Source organism: Sphaerodactylus townsendi, linkage group LG07 (genome assembly GCF_021028975.2).
Source record: "Sphaerodactylus townsendi isolate TG3544 linkage group LG07, MPM_Stown_v2.3, whole genome shotgun sequence".
Lineage (NCBI taxonomy): Eukaryota > Metazoa > Chordata > Lepidosauria > Squamata > Sphaerodactylidae > Sphaerodactylus > Sphaerodactylus townsendi.
In genome coordinates, this window is record NC_059431.1 from 73,321,542 (window position 1) to 73,341,158 (window position 19,617).

The window sequence follows — 19,617 nt, forward strand, 5'->3', positions numbered from 1 at the left end:
TCTTAAATGTACTAGTATTTGATCCTTTAAAACTGAACCTTAAACGATTGGTGTCAAACTGACTGGCTCAATTTTCCACTATGCCTTTAGATCCTTTTTTAGATGATTGGAGTGTGGAATTAATAATTTATCTGTGTTCAGGCTTTTCAAATGTTCATGTTTCCCCCATAACATTCCTGATAGTTTCCACAACTTGTAGTTTATTGCTTGTTTGTCCTTGATCAGAAAGGTTTCTTGGAACCATGGTAGTGTCACAGGTTTTCCAGAATTACTTTGATGAAGCTTGATAGAACAGGATCAATGCCTATTCCTGGATACCCACGGTGGGTATCCAGACTACCCAAGGCCATGTACATCGCAGACTAACCCTAAACCTAATGGATGTCAACTCTAGTTTCTTGGGTATTTCCTGGGAAAAGTTATAACAACTTGAGGAAAGAGGAGGCAAAGAATTTGGAACAGAAGCCAGCAAGTATACTATAACAAGCAGCTTTAATACATGTGTGCAAAAGTGTTGTCACTGTCATTCGGTTTTAATCTAACATGACAGGCTGAAAACAAAGTGTTATTACACACTGGCTTGGAAGAAGAAGAAGCATCACACAGAGGACAGAAAACACAAAATACAAATTGGATATTGGATCCATTGCCAACAGGTCTTAGTAGAGGGAAATTGCATTATTATTGTGATGGAGGTGTCTCTGGCAGATGTTCCATATTCTTCAAATCTAGATGTTTGCATTGAAAAATTGACCTGAAGCAAAAGATGTACCACCTTGGTCATAATTTTCCAGTCTCCATTTCTCAGTAAAAAAGAAAGGCCAGGAAAGGAAGGGAATACTGATGGGAAATAAGACTGTGGAGAGGAAACAGGTGGGATGTGAAGCTAAAATAAGAGGAAAACATGCACAAGACTGACAAGGGAAAGAAAGTGGGAACTGGGAAGCTATAATGGGTCTGATAGCTTCTTCACATATTATGGTTTGTAACAGTACACTAAACTTGTTATTCCAGAGGGGTAACCACATTAGTGTCTGTTACAGTAAAAATATAGAAGAGACTTGTGGTACCTTAAAACAAACAAAACATTAACCCAGCAGAAACTGTCATGAACTAGAACTTCCATTAGAATGACTGGATCTTCACTGTGCAATAATTTAATGTAAGAATATTGGGGGAGGAGGAATAGCAAACAACAAAGTCAAGGTGCCATAAAATGCAAGAACAGGGTGAAATTTAATTATATAAATGCAGATCTAACCAATAAGAATATAGACAATATTTATTAATTATGCATTACCCTGCATCCAAGGGTATGCTGCCAGGTGTTGCACTTGGCAAGAGCCTCATGCCCTATAGAGCCTGATGCCCATGCTGGTTACATGTAGCCAAGGCTGACATTGCTTTTCCTAGGCATTCAGCTCCTGCCCTGTTGCTTGCTGTGTCAGTTGAAGCCTTGGAGAGGCTCAGGGCTTGGGAAGATGAGACAGGTTCGTGGGGAAAGGTGTCATCAGGATCTGAGCAAGGGAGGGAGGGGGACCATGGGGGCACTAGCCACTATGCAGGGGAGGGCACAATTTCACTGCTTGCCCAGGGCACTATTTCCTGTAGATAAGTCCCTGAAGGAAAGTGCTATTCCAAGTCACCGGCCAATGACGTTATTGCAATTTGGAGAATATTGGGTGCTATCATGAAGTATCTCATATAGAAGGTGCAGATATCCTTATCAGAGACCATTCTTTTTAAATGAATGCTTGCTAGAAATCCAAAGCTGAGTCTGCCTGTGTTTTTCAGAAGCACCTCCTGCTCCAACAAGGTGACAAAAACCAGGATTAGTTTGGAGGAAAAGAACTAGGAAACAAATTTTATTGGTGCCCACAGACATCACATTAGGGATCACCCCTCCAAGTTAGCCATTAATATTATTATATCCTGTGGGGCCATATGGGCACGTCTTTTAAATGTATGAAGTGTGCAATTAAAAAAAATGAATATGTCCATCATGCAGTTATCCTTTTTAAAAAGGCTGTTGACTTTGGCTCCCTGTTGAATGTGTATTTAGTGGAAAACTTTGGTTTGCTGATATGAAATGTGTGAAATGGTCTTGAGATGAATTGTGTATGGTCTACATAGGATGTGCTGCTGGCAGTTGTTTCCTGCAGCATCGTCAGTCATCCAGGGGTCACAGTATGCAGCAGGCAGAAGCGTAGTCAAACATGACAAGGTTGAGGGAGGCAACAGGAAAAGGCATGGTCAAGCAATTCAGAGGTCACAGCACTTCAGGAGTTCAGGCAGGCAGACAGGCTGAGAAGTGAAGTTCAGAGAAGCTGAGTGGGAAACCAGGTGCATGGAGCTTCCCAGAAAAGCACATCTATTGCTTTTCATTCTCAGAGCTCCTTTCTCAGCATAAATGGCTGGGAAGGAAGTGAATCCACGCATGGACTCAATCCCCAAAGGTATAAGATTCAAACCTCTTGCTATTGGCCAGTTATGCACAACCCGTTTGCTACGTGGTGAGGGCAAATGTTCATTGCAGCAAGATTTCTTGTGTGGATATATTTCTTCAAGTCATGCTTTCACTTTTCATTTTTTCCATGGCAAGTGAGACCACTTCTAGCATGATTTTAATTTTGCTTCGCTGCCAGAGTGGGCAGATTTGTCAGCGAGCACAGCTTTGCCTGGACATCTTCCCTCTGCCCACAGACAGTCTTTCCACTCCCTCCCACTGCCATCCACACCTTCCTCCTTGCTCCCTTTCTATGTTGCCAGCTCCTTCAAGTGAAAGAAAAGAAGCTCATTCACATATTCTTAGCCAAAACACACGAGCTCTGCATTCTACTGATATATCGAGATATCGACAGAGAGTGCTTGGAAATAACAAGATTATGTGCTCCTGTGGCAGCAGCAGCAGCAGCAGGGGCGGGGGGGCAGAGTGGGGAGAGACCAAATATCAGTTATAGCGCAATATCCCCTTCTTTAGCATGTGGTCCAGGAAATTGCTTTGCTCTTTCATTTGGTAGGGGAATTATTTTTGGAACAGTTACATCTATAAAAGTGCAGTTTAAAGACTAAGCTAGCAATCTTAACTACTGAGTGTAATGATATCTGTGCCTTTATGAATAAGAATAAGTGCCTTTAATATCTGTGCCTTTAAGAATAAGTGGATGGGAGGAGTTAACAGAACCAGGTCCAGAGAGTTCTCTGCAGAAAAACAGTGTACCCATGAGGGAGTGTCTCCTTGCATGTAAACAGAGAAATGTGAGGAGAGCACACAGCACAGAGAAGAACCCCGAGGTTAGTGTTCTATGCATAATGGGCCATCTTGTGCGGCTATCCTGACACTTTTCTTTTTCAATGCCCATTCAAGCCTTTGTTTCTGCCTTCTCCATGCAGCTGGCACATTAATCAGCTTGTCTGGGGGTGCTGATGGCTCTCCCAGCTACAGGGCATCTGGCTCTGCCATTGACACTACCTCAGCTGGGAGGAAAGGGTTTGGAGCTGACTCTGCTGCTCGCATTTCCTCTTGAGGAGCCAGCTCCTGATTTACCATGTATTCAGGCTTCATGTCTGGTTCCTTGTCCTCTGGGGGCTGGCTCATAACATAGTAACATGTTGTCAATACCTCTAGAAAGAACAAAATATCGGCAAACAAAGAGGTCCTGACTTCTTTCACACCCAGCGCTAATAACAGCCTGAGGAGTCCATGCAAGGATTCAAGGATTAGCCTGCTTCTGCCACAGTTCCAGAGTTTCAATCCGAAAAATGCCCACATATGCCTTTAAAAGTAATGCAAATACCCAATAATTGATTTGCAGTTTCTAATCTAGATACACGTTTATTTTCTTTATTAATTTGTTTTTTAGCACAGGAGTGAAAATAATAATGTTAGTCACTGAGCATTCAGCATTTGTTTTTTAATTTCTTTTGAGCATTTAAATTATTATATACACTTAGTTGTTTTTGTTTCTTTACTGTTATATTTGTACAGTTCAAATATAGACTTCTTGTTACAATATTTTTGTATTAATAAACTAGCGGGGCCCAGCTACACGTTGCTGTGGCAATTGTCCTTCTCATCACAGTCCGCAACCCACACAGATGTCCATGCAGGTCCAATGATCCGCAGCATAGCCTTTTGGGGTGGTCAAATAGAATCCCTCTTTCTCTTTTCAATTCACATTGTTATATGGTGGTGTCTTGTTTTTTTTAGTATAAAATTATGCCTACATTCCACTTGGAACTGTCCAGAGTTACAGATCCCACTGTCCATGAGGCTGGTTGACATGCACAGTACTGAAGCCTGGAGTAAAAGGCAGGAACTGGAGACAGAGTAGAGGCTATCTCAGCCAGTCAGGCAGCAGAGGCAGGGTGGTGAGGCATTCAGATCGAGGCCTGCTCCCTGGGTTCTTAAAGGGCCACGTGCAGTGTTGGTTTGCCCCCACCCCGCGGATTTTCTTAGAAGAAAAAGGCAAACTCCAGCTTGCTTTTAGTAAAAGAGAGCTGTGGCGAATGTGGGTGAGGAAGTGGGTAAGTGGTGGTTGGATGTGAGGGAGGGCAGAGTGAGGTGTGGGATGATGAGCTGGATGTGTATTGTGTGGTAGCAGTGGGTGAGGCACAGAGAGTGAAAGTTACCTGCGTGTGGGGGGGGGGACCCCACCTGACGTCTCACATGGCAAAGTGTGTATGTGTTTCACTTCCACTCGTATTACCTAACAGTATTACCTATTTACTGTTTTCACTGCTCATCTTTGGCCATCTACGCGAACATTCTAAGGGCATACCAAGCTCTCAGGCCACAGACATGCTGCATGAACATTCTAAGGGTGACAATTAAACACAGCCAGCTTCATGGCCTGGTGCCCCAGGAAAAAGACGTTGTGGTTGTGATGGTGATGTGTAGTCACAATGCTCTACCACTATAGAGGAGGAATGGCTGCCCCTAACATAAGGATATATTATGAAGCTATTAGTTTAACATGGTTAAAAGAATGGTTTACATTGAAAAATAATAACTTACTTACCTTAGAAGAAGCTGACCTAAGATTTGGTATTCATGCCTACCTGTGGTATGGCAAAGAGAAGATTAATAAACAATTTCTACACCGTCCTTTCAGGTTTGCCATTTTTAGGATTTGGCAGAAATACAGAAAGTTATTATATAGAAATACCCCAGTGTGGCTTTCTCCACATGAAGCCCTATTAAACAGAAACAATTTAGAAAAAGGATGGCTTAAATATGCCGACTTATTAGAAAGAAATTCCCACGAGGGGAATACAAAATGGAAGCTTAAATCAATCGCAAACCTTCACAAAGAAGGATGGAAAGTTAGCTGGTGGTTATATCATCAAATTCATAATATATTCATTAAAGAAATCAAGTCCCCTTGGAATCAAGGGGAAGAAGATATACTAGAACAAGAATTGATAAAGAAAGATGATTATTTAATTAAGAGAATGTATAAGATTTGTTTACAGCTAGAACAGGAAGACGAACCTGTCAAAGACTATATGGTCAATTGGGCAAAAGATCTGGGCCAATCCAAGCAGAAATGATTTGATAGTTAGGAGAGAATGCATGGGAAGCTAGAGTTTAGAAATTTACAAAACAGAGTAGCTATATTAAAGAAAATGTGTTTAAAATTAGATTTAGATGGTATCTTACTCCAACCCAAATATCAAAAATTACTACAAAGGAAGAATAATGAGGGTATGTTGGAAATGCGGTTCTTCAAATGGTACATTTTTTCACCAGTGGTGGGCTTGCCCAAGAATAAAAATGTTTTGGACTCAAATCCATAAACAAGTTGAACAAATGCTTAGAATATCACTAAAATGTAAACCTGAATTGTATCTATTGGGAATGTGCAGTAAAATAACTGATAAAGAAAAAAATGTGATATTCCAATATTTGGCAACAGCAGCCAGACTAGTACTTGCGAAGAACTGGAAAAATTCAAATATTCCAACCTTGTTTGATTGGCATTTGAAAATGTTAGAGCTTATAAAGATTGCTCAACTTCAAGGGAACGAAACACTAGAAAAAACCTATAATTTAAAAAATCAGTGGGATCAATGGAATAATTATTTGGAACAAAAATATGCTGTCCAAAACAAATAGCTGGATAAGTAATCATATATGACAACGTTAATGTGTGTACAGATAGAAGCCAAAGAAGCCAAAGAAGACGAATATAAATTTACTGAATGATTATCTTTATTGTTTGAAGAAATGTAAATACAGATTGGAAATGTAAACTTCTTTTCTTTTCTCTTTCTTCCTCTCTTCTTTATTTCTCTTTCTCCTGTTCTTTATCCTCTTCTCTTCCACTTTTTACCTCTCACTTATTTCTCCTTTTCTTCTTCAATATTACACCATCTTCGCTCTTTTTCCTTTCTCTCAATTGGGGGATTTAAATGTAAAGATTACTATAATATCTTGATTATTTGTATTTGTAAAAAACCCCAATAAAAACCTGAAAATGCAAAAAAAAAAACCAATGCTCTACCACTATCATAGCCACACTTTTTCCTAATCTTGCTATAGGTCACAGCCAGGTACTGAATAAATCCAGTAGTCCTTTCCTTATGTCTTAGGCTATTGTTCTTCTATTGTGCATGTTTCAGTGTGGCAAATAAGTGCCTACATTCTAATATTAGAAAAACAAAATTGCATTAACTGTGGCTATCATAAATCTTAAGCTGGGAAAATAGATAGAACAGTACAAATTTTCTACAGTTCATCTTGGTTCTTTTGACAGAAATGAAGCAAGTTGATGTTTTCTAGAAGGAGAGCTATGGATTAAGTCACATGGTATATTTCTGGTCTAGCGTTTCCATCCCTGTTGGTGAAATTAAGTGCACCCCAGAATCCTTGTCTATAGGGAATACTGAAATGTTCTTCCCAGGCCTGTAAACTCCTGCCCTCATAACAAAAATCTTGTCTTCCCCAACATCCCACTTAAAACAGAGAATACTATCATTATCTATGCTGACATCATAAAGAATTTCCTCTCTTGATGTGCAGATCTGCACTCTTCCAAATTGATTGTGCTTCCTTCTAACTTATGGCAAAGTGCAATTACAGTTTAAAGGGAATATTTATGTACATTAGTTAACAACATCATTGCAACTTAGTACTCACACATCAACACTTAATTAGTGTAAGGATAAGTGACATAATTGCTACAAGGCATGTATTCCCCATAATGTAAGGCAATTTCATGCACTATGCACATTTTAAATACTTCCCCTGGATTTTTTAGACTGCATTTTTAACTCAGTATGAGAGCTTTGTATGCAAAGATAATTTCTCTTACTTTCCATTTCAATTAAATGCAACTTTGCATCCTGAGTTGGTACCATGGTCTTTTCCCTCAAATAACACCTAATACCACCTTGCTACTCCTTGAGAAAGGTGAGAAAGATCATTCTTTGTCTGAAACAAAAGGATAGAAGGTTTTGGTTATACATGTGTCTGTGTGAGTGTTATGTCAAATCACTTCTGACTTACGGTGTCCTATGAATTAATGACCTCCAAAATATCCTATCATTAACAATATTGCTCTGATCTTGCAAACTGAAGATCGTGGCTTGCTTGCTTGAGTCAATCCATCTCATACTGCATGTCTCTTTTTGTCCTGCTGCATTCTACTTTTCCTGGCATTATTGTATTTTCCAGTGACTTTTGTCCTTTCACAAAGTGGCCAAAGGACAATTGCCTCAGTTTGGTTATTTTGGCTTTCATGGAGAGCTCAGGTCTGATTTGATTTAGAACCTACTTATCTTTTTGGTATTCCACAGTATCCATAAAAATCTCCTCCAACAATACATTTCAAATGAATCAACTTTTCTCCTGTCAGCTGTCTTCACTGTCTAATTTCACACACATACATAGTAATAGGGAATACTGTAGTATGAATCATCTTGATTTTGATTATCAGCAACACACACATCCTTGCATTTAATAGTCTTTTCCAGCTTCTTCATGGCTGCCCTATCCCAGTCTCAATCTCTTTCTGATTTCTTGGTTGCAGTCTCCCTGTTGGTTGCTATTTAAGCCAAGGAATAGAAAATATAGCCATTTTTAAAAAGGAAGCCAGAGGGGATCTTGGAATTGACAAGCCAGGTAGTCTAAGTCTGTTTCAAGTAAATTAGTAGAAACTGTTATTGAAGATAGAATTATTATGCAGAGGAGCAAAACTCATTGAGGAAAAAAATCAGCATGGCTTTTGCAAAGAGAAATCCTGCCTCACCAACTCTCTGAAGTTCTTAGAAATTTAGTATCCATGTGGATAGTAAGGCTCCAGGACATATTTTCTTCTTGGACTTCCAAATGGTATTGATTGTCTGGCAACTGTGATGTCACCAAGTGTGATGTTCTCTTTTGCTTGCAGATCAGGCATATTGTACTCAGGTTCTCCCTCTTAGGAGCACAGCAGAAATGCATATGTTCGACACAACATCAATCAGCATTGAAGATTAGGGTTGCAAAGTATACCCTGGCAACTGACAGGGCGTGGGCTGGGGATTTACCAGGGGCAAAGAGAGGCCTAGATTGGCATCACTACTGAAGCTGTGACATCACTTCCAAGGTCATGTCAAAAGTGACATCATCATATTGATAGCAGTGTGGAGACACTCTGGTATTTGGGAATAGAGCTTTTGCGTAAATATCAGAGCCTTCCTGTATCACTGGTAATGTGATGATATCACTTGCAATGTGCACTGGAAGTGACTGGTGAGGTAGGCTTAGGTTTCTTTTTACTGCCCATAAGTCCACTGCTGAACTGCTGATCAGGGCCAGAGGGAGCATTTTGAAACAGGGCAATCCCACCTCTGCCAGGGGCCTGACAAGCCTAAAGAAGATACATGAATGGGAGCAACTGATTTCATAGCAAGGGAGCTCATGCAGTTTACAATTCTAACTAAGGAGTAGTAACTCAACATCATGACACTAAATCAAGGCACACTTTTATCAGGGCTAACCTGAATTCCCTAGATGAGCCTCCACAGCTCAAGCGGAAGAGCGGAGAATCAAACCCGGTTCCTCTAGATTAGAATGCACCTGCTCTTAACCACTACACCACTGCTGCTTTGGAGCCCTTTTTGCTTTCTATGGCTGCTTGACTGCCCTTAACAAAGCAGTCATTTTATCTGGGCCTCAGTTTTTTGTGGCTCCATCTGGATAATACCATTGGAAATGTGTTAATTCCAATAAGGAAGGAAACAGAAAATAGTGCAAAAATGAGGTTTGGTTTTCACAGAATGAAACTGAAATGGAATTTTTAAAATGAATCAGCAAGGGTTACCAATGCAGAAAGAATATTCCTGATTCAGGCACTTGTTTTCTTCTTATTTTCTTCCCTTCCCACTCACCCTCCTTCCCCCCTTCTACCTTCTTATTTCTAACACTATAGGCTGTTTGAAGTGGCAGGTAGCCAGACAGACAGGGACTGGTCAATCAATCAGCCAGTGGGAGAATAGTAAAAAAAACAACCCACCTTTCTATTGTCTCTCCCAGTGCCTCACAAACTGTTTCACAAGCATCTTGAGGACTCCATTCATGAGGATGCACCAGAACACAGTGGCTCAAACACCTGTAGAATTAGGGATGCAGTTTGCCACCTTCAGAACTAGGGATGCCTGCCTCCAGGTGGAACCTGAAAGTACCCAGAATTACAGCTCACCTCCAGTTCCCCTGAAGAAAATGACGGCCTTGGAGGATGGACTCTGTGGCATTGTACCTCATTGAGGTTCCTGACCTCCCCAAACTCCATTTCCAAATGTCCAGAAATTTCATGCCCTGAATCTAGCAATCCTATCCCCCCACCCCCACTGGTGGCAAGGGGGACTTGGCAACCCTATTAGGGACCCTAGTTGTATAGAAAGATAGCACAGAAATGTTATACATACATACATACATACATACATACATACATACATACATACATACATACATACATACATACATACATACATACATTGGAGGGATTCAAATAATTTAACAACTGATTCTGGTGATGGAATTCAAATGGTTGTTTACAAGCACCATTTTAACAACCAGTTCTGCCAAAGTGGTGCAAACCTGCTGAATCCCACCACTGCATACATATATACATACATGCACAAGCTAAAGTCCATGCAGACTTCAAACCACTTATGCAGGTTTATAGGAATGTACTTAAATGATCCAGTTCTAAGCTTAATAACAAGACCAAAGTTATCTTCAGATAAGGTTGCCAACCTCCACGTGGAGCATGGAGTTCTCCTGGAATTATCTCCTTGAATTATCTTCAGACTTCAGAGATGAATTCACCTGAAGGAAATGGCATCTTTGGGGTGTGCACTCTATGGCATCACATTCCCCACTTAATTCCTACCCCACCCCACCCCATACCTCTAACTCCTCCCTCTGCAGACATCATCCTCAGATCTCTAAGAATTTCTCAAACTGGAATTTGCATCCTTATCTTCAACCTTTCTAAATATATTGATTTTTTTGTCATTTTTTAAATTTTGTTTTATATTAGATGAAAAATATTCTCTGTTGCCAGATACATATTTTTCTATATTTTTTTTATATTTTCTTCAAACAAATGAACCATACACTGTATTCTTTCTTTATAGTGGATTATTTACAATCCTTTAAGGATTCTGAATTTTGCTGTGTTGTGGATTTTTATGACATTAAAATTACACAGCAGATTTACTGGCAATGTTCCATAGTACAATTATGTGTATTTTCCTTCTCTAAAAATCAGTGAGTAGAAATGAGCCAGTGTCCGTTGTTTTCCATCCTTTACTATGTGTTTATATTTTTGTTAATGGTTTTGGTTCTTCATTTTCTATTGTTAGTTTTGTAGTTTTTTCTATTGCATGTATATATTTTATGCAATTTTTCAGTGCATGTGGGATATATCTGTATAATCTTTATTTATTTATTTATTTATTTATTTATTTATTTATTTATTTATTTATTATTTGATTTCATATACCACCCTATCCCCGAAGGGCTCAGGGTGGTGAACAATATAATATCATATATAGAAACATACATATAAGTTAAAACAATTACGTTCTAAAACAATGTCCCACGAAACCTGTATGCAACCCTCCCAGAAAAGAATAATGGGTCCTGATGATGTTAGGGACCCCTGTAAAGAGGGGGGGCAGGGCACCCTCAGTGACTGGTCTCTCCAAAGGCCCGGTGGAACAACTCGGTCTTACAGGCCCTGCGGAACTCTCCAAGGACCCGCAGGGCCTGGACAGCTGGTGGTAGAGTGTTCCACCAGGCCGGCGCCAGAGCCGTAAAGGCCCTGGCCCAAGTGGAGGCCAGCCGCGTCATTGAGGGGCCAGGGATCTCCAGTAAATTGGCCTCTGCTGAACACAGAGTTTGACCCGGGACATATGGGGTCAACCCGGGACATATGGGGTTTACCATGTATTTGCATAATAACTGCTTAATGCTGATTTACTGATGCACATATAATGTTGAAAAACATGAATATTGTGGGAGAGGGTGGTAATCAATAGGAAGAAACAAAAAATAAAGACATGGTTTTGATTCCCACAAGGGAAGCTGTTTGGACAAAACAAAGCAGCAAGCTAATGAAATTTGAAATCAGCCCTAAGCATGCCCAACTCCACAGCCTGTTGTAGGGGCAGAGCAAGGGGGAACTGTGGCTGAGGGGCACACATGCCTCACCACACCCCAATCACGGCCCGGCCACACCCCTGCCACAGCGGCGCTCGGGGCGTCACACCTCCCCCACCCCGTTGGCGCTATGCCACTGCCCTGTTGTATCCTATTTGAATGCACTTTGTTATAGTAAAGGTAAAGATAATTTTATAATTTGCTGTTGATTTCATTAGAATGTTTAGAATTGAACAAGCTTTTTCTAAAACTTTGCACTGTAACCTGCAATGCACTCCCCCAATATATGTCCTGTTTGACAAGATTATATATTGGTGTCACCTTATCAAATATTAGTATCATTCTGGTTTTACTCTACTGACAAGTGTAACTATTTTGTAGTCATAGTTGCAGTAAAACATTTTGAAACATATTTTGCTACTGGAAGAACTCTGGTGCAGATATGCATGAAGACCCAGCACATTAAGAATGGTGTTGTTGGGTCTTTTCTACATTGAAAGATTTAGTTATAAAGTTTTCATGCTGTAGTTCTTTGGTCTGTCAGCATCTTTTACTTGGGGAAAAGGACTGCTTGACAGCCACTTTCAATCTCCTTCTCCTCCTCTTCTTCCTCCTCCACACAAAGTTTAGACATAATGTTAAAGAAGATAAAAAAGCATGTACATGAAGAAATATTTTAAAAAACTGATCCCCCCCCCACACACTGCTCAAGTGTGAAAGTAATATCAAAGAAATATGGCAGAGGTGATATAAATAGCTTGACAAATGTTGAATGAGAAGATTTATGCTCTATAGAAGAAATCCTTGCTACTAAAACAAAAGATTTCCAAAATACCCAAACTCTGTCTATGTTAGTCAGAGGCGTAGCTGGGCCAAACTGCACCTGGTGCGCATTCTAATTTTCCGCCCCCCTTGGCCCCCTCCCATGGCCCCACACAGTGCCCCCTTCCCCCTTCCCCCCTTCACCTTAGTTCCTTTCCTTTTTCAGAACTTTTTCAGGCTGCAAAAGGCCTGTTCTCAGTAAAAACGGCCTGATGGGAACTATACTTCCCAGGAGACCTTGTGAGCCCCAAGGTCTCCTGGGAACTGAAGTTTCTCAGGCTGTTTTTACTGCAAACAGGCCTTTTGCAGCCTGAAAAAGTTCTGGGGGAAAAGAAACTAAGGTAAGTGTGGGAAGGGGGGCGCCATGGGGGGGCAGGGAAAGGAAGAGGGGCCTGGGAGTGATTTTTCATGCGTCCCCAGGTGTGCGCCCAGTGCACAGCCCCCCTGTCCCCTTGTAGCTTCGCAGCTGATGTTACTGATAATGTTTATGCTAGAGGACAGTAAAACAAGACTCTTTGTAGAGGAAGAAATAAAACTGTTTGAGAGTACTCTCTACTTCCAATACTATGAAAAAACCAAAAACAAAATTCCACGTGAAACTTCTAACCTACCACACAACTGACTGTCATTTTTGAGTGTGTATGTCTTCAACAAAGTGGCACTGAATCTTCTTGTATATTTCCTGTATGGTTTATTAAATGGTAACATTGATATACCACCTTTCCTCAACCACTGAAGTTCAGACAGTGTTTCCACTCAGGCACTAACCGTAACCAGATTGGCTAAACTTTGGCACATGCTGTCAGACACGTACCTTGGGTTTTGAACAGGGCCTTAACTGGAGATTTTTAAAATGGTATTTGTAGCTCTAAGCTTCAAGAAAGAGTTTTCTCCATTCTTAGCAGAATTGTTTTTATAAATTAGGGAATTTGGATATCTCAATGAAACTGATGGACTATAATCAGCTCCAAGAGTATTAATTAGCTGAAAATCATTTTGTAGAACTTTGCTATTGTCTATAATATTTTGAATAAACAAATGCAACAATCACAACAATTTCATTTGCAAAGCCAATTTAAATGGAAAAACTTATTAATGAGAAGTCTACATTTGATTTTGGAAAGTTTGTGCTTTCAGTGGCCAAGTATGTATGTATATCCATCTAACATATGATTGTATTTACAACCAATGAAATATGTAAAAAGTATGAACAGTGATATAAACTCATGTATATAAACTTGTAAATATACGTATTTGAAATATTGGTTATAGCCAGAGTGCAACAGTGGTGGTAGTTCTATTGTTATTGATGTTGACTGTTGCACCCCCCCTTTTCTTATATATCCATCTAACATAAACATATATAACATAAATACACTACCATGTTACAAACTCATCCAATTGTGTAGTACTGTGTAAGGCAGACATTTTGAAATGAAATTCACCTGGTTATGTTTGGATAGATGTTCTTACCAGAGGTAAATGTGACAAGCAGAGTGGAAAAACATGGAACAGTTCTTAGCAGACCAAAGCATTTCTATCTCGTTCGCAAGGTCAAAAAAGATAGGTAGGTAACATCTAAGAAAAAGGATGTATAAGGTGTTAAGCACTTGGTATTTTGAAACAACAATCTGCTTTCTCTACTCTAAACAGTCAACAAATACGTAGCCTTCTTTCATCTAAGAGGAATTGGCACTGGCTGTCATCTCCTGGGGGCTTGTTAGGCTGCCACTCTCTAAAAAGAGTGCATCTATGCCCTCTGTAGAGAAGGAAGATGGAAAAGGTGAATGTGGCAGTGGTTATATAGATCAGTAATGGATCTTTCTTCTGGAGGAATCTCTCCACATAGTTTACGCTCATGTTTCTGTCATCTGAAAAGTCAATATTAAACTACACAGCAGTATGAGGAGGCTGCAGCACGTCAGAAGAAGCCATCACTGCTAAGAGGTGACTTTGGAAAAGATGGACCCTCCTCTTTTATCAGCGGGAGTCATCATGTGACAGAGCAGCTAGGCATATCAGGGTCAAAACCCAATAAAATAAAAGGTTTTGGGACAATCACTAAAAGGTAGAAAACCACATATTAAGAGAAGTGCCACTGCCAATGTTTCCAAGAATGCTTCTCTCAAGGCTGCTTGAGGTTACAGTGCATAGTCTATTGAGCACATGTACGATAAAGGTTATGTGTATAATTTCGCTTGATGGAAATGCTATCGAAACATGGTTAAAATACTATCTTTTGAACTGTCCCTGTTATTTTGTGCTTTTGTTGAGTGACTCAGCATCAGGAAAGCATATGGCTATTGATTGACATGACATACCAAATGGTGTCATTAACGATAAGCAAATCTGGCCATTCATCAAATTTGCACTTTCAGGGTACTGACCTACTACCCCATGTCTGTTTCACCTACTCACCTATTCCTAGGGAGAAAGCTTTTATCCCCCAGGAGCAAAATAAGAAACATTTTATGCTGTAGTGGATAGGAGGAAGCAAGGAAATCATGCCCCACAGAAATAACCAGTGGATCCAAGCCTCTGACTGACTGAATATTTCAGACACTTTTCATATCATTTTGTATTATTTTCATCATCAGAAAAGACATGTGTGCCATGATATTAATATTCTACAATGTGTCTTCAGCAACTTAAACACAATATTTTGTCTTTTTTCAGATTATCAAAAGCTGTAAGAAGAAACAAACTTCCCCTGTGTGGATACTTGCCATTTTTGATCATCCAACTTTTCATTAATGTCAATGAGTTGTCTAGGCCTTCTTTGGACTCCCCACCCTTTTATCATTCCTTGCATCTAATTATGGGCTTCTACATTTAAATATGTCTACAAGAATATCTCAAAAGACTTCTGAATGTTTTTGCATCTTGTCCCTATCAGACTAATTTAAGGTTTGTGTTAGGAACAGGAAGCTTGTGTGGAGGGTTGCTAGATTTCTTGACAAAACGTGGCTAAATTTTGATCTTTAGATAATGTTATGACATTACAATAAGCCTATGGGGGATTTATTGAAGTTCCTACAGGAAAGCTGCTAGCAGGGAGAAAACAGCTTCCCAATTGATTTAGGGTTCAATCAGATGATATGCCACATGAAAACGAATCCTAGTGGATCATGTACTTAGCAAACTTACAATAGTATCCACTACACACTTCTTCCAATTGAGATACTCAGACTCATGATGTTACTACACTTTTGTCAATTCATAACTAATGAATTGATCTATTCCTGGTTTAGGGGCTGAGATATATTCTGACTTCCCCTTTCTCATTAGCTCTTTCATACTCTGAAAATCCATTCAGAGAACCAGAGGTGGCACAACAAAAGGTACTGCCTGATGTTACTCCTCCTCATTGCCATTTTCTTTCATCTCTCATAGTCTGCCCCCTTCCCCTGCCATCTGCCACCCATTTCATGGCTGGCTTTTTACTTTCAGTGTGGCTCACAACTAGGAAAAACCCTAAACTGAACTGTGATAAAACAAAATATCAGCAAAACAGACACCACATCATAAACATAAAGAACTAATGCATAACAATAGAGCAGGGCTCCTTTGTAAATGAATGCTATATTAAACACACACACACACACACACACACACACACACACACACACACACACACACACACAAAAGACTTATTCCAGGGCCAATGCTGAAAGAATTCCTTATGCAGGAAATTCCAGAGACAAGATGCTTTCCCTGAAAAGACCCTACTATGGGCAGCAGCCATCTTGTGACGATGAACTGTGCAAAAGGGCATGTGAATGGATTAAGAAGGTGTGTGTGTGGGGGGGGGTGTGATCCCTAAAATACTTGAGTACTGTTGCATTCAATACAAGTTACAGCATTTCTGGTAAAGAAGGGAATCAGACTCATGTCATTAGCAGCAAAGCAAACCCATCAGTTATAGATTCTGTCCTTCCCAAGTCAATCATGGAAATTCCTTCCACTGTTGCTGCTGCACAAAATGGCCATTAAGCACAGGATGCTGTAGGATAATTTCTGCCCTTAATTTTATTTTATTTTTTTAAGACCAATCACCACTTTTTATTCATTCTGGTGATTTAGCACAGTATGTCACCCTGTAACAAAAATGTGGAAAACAGCCACTTCATGGAGGCATTTAGTGAATGGAGTTTTCTCTACGGTAAAAATAATTTCCTGTTTTTAAATTGCTCCCAAGTGATGGCATGCTTCCATGCTGAATTTTTTTGTCACAGACTCAGAATAAATCATTTGAAACAGTGTCTTACTTGTCAAGCTGTTTCTTGAAAATTTAAACACGAGCATTCTTTGCTGGTTGCTAGACATAGTTGTCTCACTCCTTCACACACACACAGAAACTGCACATACACATAGCCTCAGCTCCATGCTACAGCATTCCACTTACTAGACAGAAATATCTTTGTCTGAATCCTCATCAGATGCTAAGTCAAATTCATCTCATTTTTCTTCACTTTTTCCAACTAACCCCCACCCCATCTATGCCCCCTTTGTTCAGAGAGAGAGAACCCAGATGAAGCAAAATAAAATTATTACAGTATGATGACTGCTGAAATGATAGAAGGTAAAGAAGATGGATTATCATGCTGCTGACATGATTTGTATGGATTTCCAAAATTAAGCTGTTCATTTGAAGTGACCGCCATCTTAGGACCTGCGATATTGCAGCTGCCCTCGTAATAACCTTCATCTGCACTTGTGAGCCAAGTGAGCACAGCACATTTCCCATTACCTGTCAAGCGAGTATGTAGAGTTCTTCTGGCCCCGCAGTAATAGCAGGGCTGCTGGTGAACAGAGTAATAAACACCTATTGAGAGGGATGTAGCGTGAAAAGATCTCATCACCTGCCATTAGCACGCTGATGAATAATGTAGGATTCTCAGTGGCAGATGTCAGGGGTGGGAGGAAGAATCACTTCTGTAAATGCTCTGGTGAACACTTCAGCGCAAAGTGAGAGGTGATAGCAACAGATGCATGTGACAAAATTACACTCGCTACTGTATTTTTTAAAATGGAAAATTTACTTCACAAATAGCTGGCAGATTCTCAGTCTCTCTTTTCTTTCAGTTCTATAATGCAGGAAAATAACCTGACTACTAACAGTTTGTGTCTTTGGACTGCATCATTATCTAAGGAGGACATAGGTCTTAGAAAACTAAGCTGTATGGAGTACTAAATTAAATCCCATTCTCCTTGTATCCAAACTAGATGGTTGCTCCTGAAAGTGAAGTTAAAGCAGGATTCTGACTGTATATGATGCATATTTTCTGTACATGCAACCATTTGAAGAAAACAAATTTGTTTAGTTGATCAGCTCTGTGCCTGCATATCCTGGGAGCTTTGACAGGCAAGGGAGAGAGAATATCACATGCTCTGTATGTCACTTCTGGGAGATCTCTGGGCCCAACTGGGGACTGGCAACCCTACCCAGAGATAATATCACAGATTTCCTTTCCCATTCAATAATATTCTAGGAATTCCTAGAACATCATAGACACTGATGTTTCCTTCCCATTTTTCTCCCACAGTTCAACTGATACGCTGTGTGCGAGTAGAGGCTGAGGTGGATGCCGTTCATGAGGCTCTAGTAGAGCAGGCCAATCATCATCCCCTTCTGCAGCCCGTCAGCCTGGCCCACCAATAGCATGCCCAGCAGCGCACTCTGGTAGTGGTGTTGGTGAACATGCATGCCAGGCAGCATGATGCCACCCTCAACACAAAGTCCCTTACTGGCCACTCCGACACGCCCCCACCATGTTCTAAACCCTTGAGGGCACCGAGTGCTGCACAGTGGGAGGCCGGCTAGTGGACATAAAAGAGACGAATACAAGGCCGGGATTTGCCGTTTGCGCCACAAAATGGAATCAGCCCGACCACAGACTGCAGGAAGCTATCCAATTGCCCCTGCACACTTTCAGTTTGGCACTCAGACAAAGGGGGCTGTGCTCCCTCCACTCGTAACACAGCACCTCCCACCTCAATCGGTGGGATTGGGTGTTTCTGGGGGTCCTGGTGGGGTCCCACCCATCCCATCTGCTCCAGTGCAACCGATAGTGGCGGTACCCCCAATACCCCGCAGACAATTGAAAGTGCATTTTGATGGCACCCCTGACAGCTTGCCTTACTCTTTGGTGCAAGTAGATGCTTACATGCAGGACCATGGGAGAAATTATGTCAGTGAAGTCGAACGGGTTCATGATATAGGCACCCTACTTGCAGGACCAACAGTGGACTGATACATGGGGTTGTTCCATAGACATGCTCCAGAATGTCACTCACTCCCTTAGTTTATGATGGCCTTACATAGACATTTTTAAAACCCGTTTTTAGGGGAGAGCCAAACAGGACATATTACGAATGTGCCAAGGTAATAAACCTTTGGTAGAATTCTCAGAGGGATTTAGGGCTTTGGCCAGCAAGATCCCCAACTGGCCAGAACAAATCTTTGTTCATGATTTCAAGGATGCTCTGTAGCCTGAACTTCGCCGCTGGTCCCTGATGAACGGCAACCCAGATACGCTTATGGAATGGATCATATTGGCCGGAGAGGCTGAAGCAAGGATGATGGATGCAAACTACTATGAGAACAAAACCTCCTCCAGCCACCGCAAGGGGCAAATGGCCTTGGCAGGGCCCCAAAGGAACACCGGAAGATCAACCAACAAGCCTGAAAAAACTCCATATGCCCGCTGACACCATCTGGGTCTCTGCCTCTACTGTGTAGACAGTCAGAGGACCACCTCATCCACAGTCGGCCAACCTAGCGCCCCAAAGTATATTAAGCCAAAGAAGGGAGCCTCCAAAGTGCCCCGGGGCCAATTCCATCCTCCCACAAGTCTGGTGAGGAAGTGATGGGGATGGGATGTGTAGCAGACATCCATGGCCTGGATCCATTTCCTGGAGCAACCAAGCAGGTGAGTGAAGACAAGGGTCCCTGTTCTTACCCATGATTGTCACCAATTCTTCCAATGGAAACAGAATGATGGTTCAGGTTCTGGTTGACTCGGGCTGTTCTCATTGCCTAATGCATCCCAATGTGGTGGACAGTTTAGGTCTTACTCCAACTCCCCTTCACAGACCCATCCAGCTTACCCAGATGGACAGACGCCCCATGGAAGGGTCTC